Source organism: Calliphora vicina, chromosome 1 (genome assembly GCF_958450345.1).
Source record: "Calliphora vicina chromosome 1, idCalVici1.1, whole genome shotgun sequence".
Classification (NCBI taxonomy): domain Eukaryota; kingdom Metazoa; phylum Arthropoda; class Insecta; order Diptera; family Calliphoridae; genus Calliphora; species Calliphora vicina.
The window spans coordinates 88,603,923-88,611,007 of record NC_088780.1 but is presented as its reverse complement, the minus strand read 5'-3'; positions in this window follow the sequence as shown (position 1 = coordinate 88,611,007).

The following is a 7,085-nucleotide window of genomic DNA, read 5'->3' as shown; positions in this document are numbered from 1 at the left end:
CATACATACGGAAGTATGTGTGAATGTTGCAAACAGTTTGTTTGTATCTTTATATTTTTAGAATTTTCCAAATGAAATAATAATAAGTTCAATATGTTTCTTGTTTAGTTTTTCGATAATGATTTTTAAGTGTTTCTTTATACTTTTAATGATATTGTATTTCAAACCGGGTCTCTTTAATGTCTTAAATCGTTTGTGTCAGCATTTTCTTGCCACTATTGATTTTCAAATCTTTAGTTTTACATCCTATAACAGTTTCCTGAATAAAGGTAACCTTAAAATGGGACAGACATTTTGGTTGCCCCTACTCTCCTCTACAAACTATTTCACATATATTTTTCCTTCCTCTTAACTAGACAACAATAAGAACCAAAAAGTCTTGGAGAAACAAACTTTTCGTTCGTAAATGATCCATTGGGAAGTAAACTTTTTATTATTTGATGATATCTTAATGGAACAGCTTGTAAAAAATATAAATATTTCATTTTTTATGATACGCATTCTCTTCTTGAGTGTTACTGAATTACCGTTGTAATCTGACGAGATTTGCGGTATGCTTTTGGTCCAACCTAGGCATTCCCATCCATGTGGTTAAGCAAGTAGGTTCACTTCTGTACCTCATCACTTACTTATCACATTGACTGCCAAGGCACTTTCAGCTGGAGGCGTAATCTCTTCAAAAACGTCTATATTGGATTTTATCGGATACTGAGTCCGAAAAAATACTCGAAAGTACAGAAAGTGATGAAAAATGTCAAGATTACAGTTTTGGGAACTCTGTAAAGGATTCTATATATAATACTACTCTAAACTCCACGGAAATTAATGAAGAATACTCTAGCACATGGCTAGAGAGAATAAATGTCACGTCGGACATATGTGTCCGACGTGGCGTAAACCACATAGTGCAGTGTCACACATATGTGTCCGACGTGAAAGTCAATATGTTAAGCACTGTTTATATATATGCAGCAGAATGCCAAATAAGAAATTTATATTTCTATTCCAAATTCCTGGATGTTGACACCTCCACCAACTCGATCTGCCCGAGGGAATTCGAGAAGAACAGCCCTGAAGACCAATAATTTCATTAATTTAGTTTGCAAAGAGCGACTTATCGAAGACATTCGCATTGCTCGTGTCATCAGAATTGTCATTCTTCTTAATACTCTTTCAAAGAGACTACAGTTTGATGAACTGAGAGACCGCTAGAATAGTATCGGTCAAGTGATCACTTCAAATAACTAGTTTATATTCCTAGGTTTGACTCCTGCAGACATACATTGATGTTCTTTCCAGAAAGTGGGGTTTTCGGACATTTTTTTTTTTATCAAAAATAGTATTTGGTATCCAAAAATATCAGTTCAGAGCAGTTTATCTGGTCTACATGAAAATAGGATTTTGTATCTATTTGAAAATGATACATTCAGTTTTTCTTTGATTTACACTCCGTCCACTGTCGATTTAGCGTTACTAGGTATGTTGCGCTTTCCGAAAGATTCATATCAACATCGTTGAGTACAGGCAGAGTGAAAATAATGGCTCAGTTTTGCTTGGACTTACGCTCAATGCAATGTCGATGATTCATCTACTTAGCGTTTCTAAGCAGATTGCTGATGATGGCCAAATTTCCCAGAAGGGGAGATAAGACGCCCACCCCATTGAGTTCCACAATTTTTGGCCAGATTTGAGATTGAAGCAGTTTCTTGATAGGATGATACTGTATTTAATTTCGGCTGATTCTATGTCAGCTGACTCTACATTGTTAAAAGCCGCTTCTTTATCCAAAAAGCTGGATAATAGTTTTTGATCCACTGACATTCATATAAGAGGGTCAACCAAAAGTATTCAGCAAGAGGGATGATAAACTGATAGGTTTAAAAATCATTAGTATGTGACTCTTTCCCTTCCTTTAGAATAAATGTCACATCTTTGCATCGGTTCATTCGTCATCGATCGGGTATATACTGCCATGAAAGTCAGACATGATAGAGTCAAATCAATATTGAATTGATCAGGTCTACGTCATTCTTCAGATCGTTCGGTAATATGCCATTCGGGACCGGAATATTATCGAGGAAGATGTCCGTTACAGTTCAACTGACTCATAGAGCATTAAAATTAAAATATTCCAGATCATTTACATGGAATTTAACTAAAAGTTTAATTTCAAAGATATATATCAAGAACCAATCACTATTTAAATTCCCCTACCTAAAATGAGTTCAAATACTTCAAATGTCACTTGTTTATACAGAGCAATTTAGTGAAACATAAATGTCAAGACAATTGTAAATAGACTATAAAACTAATAATAAATAAAAGAAACAAACAACAAAAATACGAAAAACACACTAATCGATTAAATTTAAATGTAATAGAATTTTAATAACAAATACAAAATTAAAGAAACAAACAAGAAAAAAAACTTAATTTTTACCATTGATTTGCTTCAAAATGTAGATTTGCGTGTAATGCTTTTTACCAATAAGAAAAATCCAACAATGAAAAACTGAACTGTAAAATATTTAACAAAATATTAGATTAAAACAAGATTAATAATGAATACAAAACAAAGAGAAAAAAATAAGAAACAAATTTACATATCCGGACGAACAAAAAAAAAAGTGTTAAAATTGAAACAAAATTTAATTTCTTTTTAAACCAAAATAATAATAATGAAATAATGTGCAATTTTAATAGATTATTTTTTATTTCAATTAATAACTTAAGTTCTATAGAGAAACCATAAAATAAAAGAAAAGCGTCAATTGTCGCTTTTACTTACAATAGAAATTGGATAGAAAACGTAAATAAATCTGAGAAATAAAACCGTTTATAATTGAAGAATTGATTTTAATCCATTATTGCTAATAACTAATTATTTATTTACATAGAATGTATGATAATTGTATTTGTAAGATGAATTAAATGTGTATTTGGAAATTCAGAATGATAGATGAAAAGTACATTGCAAAATTTAAAGGAGAACAAACAACAACCACAAAAAAACCCAGTTTAGTTTTAAAACAAACAAAAGACAATTTAACATTAATTATGAAAACAAAAGAAAAACTAATAATGTACTTAAACGATAAATGAAAAACCGAACAAAAAATATTTCAATAAAAAAGTGTCCAAACTAAGAAAGCAATTGATTTATAAATATATATTTACTACAAAGTTTTAATTTTAATTTATAATATAAAAATCTGATACTTAGTTTTCATCTCAACGAATCGTTGTGGTAGTGACTAAATGATTAACAGATCCAAAAAAGGCAAATACATAAAATGAAAATTGCATAACTCCACAAATCTATGGGTACCTGAAATGCCGATCGTATATCGAAACAAGACCTCGTCCATTTTTCCTACATTTTCATCGAAGATGCTTAAAATAATCCGAATCATCAATGTGGAAGCCGAGTTTCAAGTATGTGATAAAACTCTTTCCAAACAATTCAAAAGCTTGAAACATTCATAAGTTTCATAAATATCACAGCTAATCAATATCTGTTAAAGCTTTTGCACCAATATCGACTACGTTTCTTGTATCTGAAAAATCCTTTTTTGAAAATTTCCTACTCTAAAATCAAAGAAGATGTTTGTGCAGGTCCAGATATTAGAAGCTAAATGGAGGATAACTACTTCGTCGAATATTTAAAAGCCATGAGGTATCATTTTTTTTCTTGATATTAATAAGAGAAACTAATTATTCCAAATCACTTTTAGTAGTGTTTGTGGACGTTTGACTTAAATTGCTAAATATTATATTACGCCGGGGAAACATTGGCAGGAAGTAGGCTCCACATCGCACAGTGGGTTAGAAAATATTTCGGTATTGGAAATATTTCGGTATCTCTTGAACTATTAGATACATTGTTACGATATTTCACATGGTTCATAAGTTACATTTGAGATTTAAGAATACACATTTTGCATGGAATATATGAAAAAACGTTAAAATATTTGAAAGGGAGCAAGGTTTGTGGATCTTCTGAAGAGTAAATAAAGGCATTATAATTTCTGATATTTTATAGTTTCAAATATTGAAATTACTAAAACGGGGAACATGTGTCCCAAAAACTGACGTTATTTACAGTGTGACAGTAAAACAGCTTTGCACGTATTTATGTAATATACATATGTATAGGAGATTTATCTAGTATCGGTGCTTTGCGTTTGTAGAATTTTTTACTCAAACCTAATATTTTTTTTAAATTTTCCTAGTTTGGATATGTCTGGTGGGGACTAGGTCCGCTTAAGTGAGCAAAGTTTTACTTTACACGCTTTTGCATTAAGTTATCTTTCCGGATTATATAAAAACTGTATATAGTAGCGAAGAAAACTTTTTGCTACAAAAGACAAAATATAGGTAATTTTGGGAAAAAACTTAAAAAATACGGCCGTTTTTACAGATGGATTACACAGGGCAACAAAATCGAAAATATTTTAGAGGCTTTTTAAACCACTACACAATTTTGATGTATTGTGGTTGCAGTAGTACAAATATGGTACAAATTTTAAATTCTATGGAGAAGTTTTTTTTTAGAATTTTTTTTTCTAAAATGAATTGTGAATTTTTATACCCTACACCACCATAGTGGGGAGGGTATTATGCGTTTGTACAGATGTTTGTAACGCCCAAAAATATTAGTCTAACACCCACCTTAAATTATACCGATCGACTTAGAATCTCTTTCTTAGTCGATTAAACGATGTCCGTCCGTCTGGTTGGCTGGCTGGCTGTCCATGTAAACCTTGTGAGCAGAGTATAGGTCGCAATTTTGAATATATTTCGATCAAATTTGGTACATATTATTTTTTCGGCCCAAGGACCAAGCTTATTGGCTGAAATCGGTCCATTATTTCACCTAGCCCCCAAATGTCCTTCCGAAATTGGACTTAATCGGTCATAAATGTTTAATTTATAAATGTATCTCCACAAATTGCGCTCCAAATAAGTTTTATATATACAAAATTCATGTCACCAAATTTTGTTACGATAATTAGTCATAGCTCCCATATAGATCCGCTTCCGAAAATCACTTTAACGTGCATAAATCGCTTAAAAATGTTGCTATAGTCAATTCAACACAACTAACTTTCATATAGAGATAAATCACACGACCTAATTTCATGGTGATCGGTCCATAATTGGTCATACCCCCATATAAGGCCAACTTCCAAAAATCACTCAAAAATATAAATTATTGAAATTTTAAAAGACAAATGTTTTTGCTCTTTTACTCAGTGTCGGTCAAGCCCGACCATACTTTCTTACTTGTTTTAGATGTTTAGATGATAACTAATCCGATATTATTGAAGTAAACTTAGAAAAGTTAAAATTTACATAACCTTTAATCTATATATTACGTTTTAATCGGCTCAGCAGTTGCGGAGTTGTAATAACAAATTGAAGCAAAAAACATATTTTTTATGTGAAAATATCAAATATTTTTGTTTTAAAGAAATCTTACATGTGTTTTGTTATTGTAACAAAAACAAAACACCTGTAAAAGGTACACTAAAAGTACACGCTTGTACGCACATACAATTTTCTGAAAATAATCGAATTCACTTAATTGTGAATAAATTCTAAAATAATCCATTTTTATGATCGATACCTCATTTTGTTCCTATTACATGTGGCTTTGCGATAAAGCAATAAATCTAAACAATTTCAGCCGTTTTCGATTTTTCATGATTTTTTGAAACAAAATATAAAAAACATATTTTTTGCTTCAATTTGTTATTATAACTCCGAAACTACTGAACCGATTAAAACATAATATATAATATCGGACTAACTCTTTTTGAGTTATCATAAATTATGTAGAGAATCATCCAAAAAAAATTCACAATTTTAGAAAAAAAAAAAATTTTAAAAAACTTCTCCATAGGTTTTAAAAATTTTACCATATTTATACTACTGGAACTGCAATACATCAAAATTGTGTAGTGGTTTATAAAGCCTCTAAATTTTTTTCGATTTAGTTGCGCTGTGTAATTAGCAAAAACTAGTTTTTACTAATTTTTTTTAAACTTCAGGCGGACATTTTGTACTATAATTTTGGAGAAAATGGACAAAATCCGTCCGCCTATTTTCAATACCAAACATTTCTAAACTCTGTGATAAGAGAAACTAGAATTTCTTAATTATTTTTTAATTTTGATCGAATAAAAGGTTGTTATTTTTTTTATTATTGTTTAAACTTTCTCCATTATTCGAACGAAAATCGAACAACAACTATTAAAATATATATCTGTACTGCAATTCTGTAACTTTTTATACTTTCCTACCGATGTCGTTAAGTAACGAAACATATCGGTTGCTTTAACGAATTTAATATTCACTATTTGAAGTTAACGATATCTCTCGGTAATACATTTTAACGACGAATATAGTTAAAAATATAAATGTCAATATTTTTAAAATTAAAAAAATCATAAAAATATTTACTATTTTTTCGTGTTTGCAGATAAATTCGTAGTCGTGTGAATAAATAATCGCATTTATATATAAAACTCAAGCATCAGCTCACCAAATATGTTCGCGAAACATACTGAAAACAAAAGAACAAGAGTTTTTTTCTAAAAACAAAAGTAACCCAGTTTAATACATATGTCTATGCCACCACAAGTGATCATTGATTCAGAATTTAGATATGTGTTGTTATAAGGACAGTCGACAAATTCCAACGAATTTCCTTCTTAGAATACGCTATTGTATAAGTTTGTACTCGTATCACATCGCCAAATATGGTTTAACATGCTCACTAGGAAATTTTAATATAGGGATAAACATTATACATTACTTATGCATATTATGCCCCAAATAAAAGCTGCTCTTAAAATTCGAATACTATTTTCTAAAATTAATATAATTGGTTAATTCACAAGGTCTCTTATCATGTCATATTGTCCTAATATTTCAGTGGTTTTTATTGCTTTTCAATCAAAAAAATTTCCTAAAATAATACTACTATGTATGCTATGTTTATTGTGTTATCGTAACCAGCAGAGACCTGCGCCGAATGCCTAAGAGTCGGTTAAGCCGAGCCGCCGAGACGAGATATATTA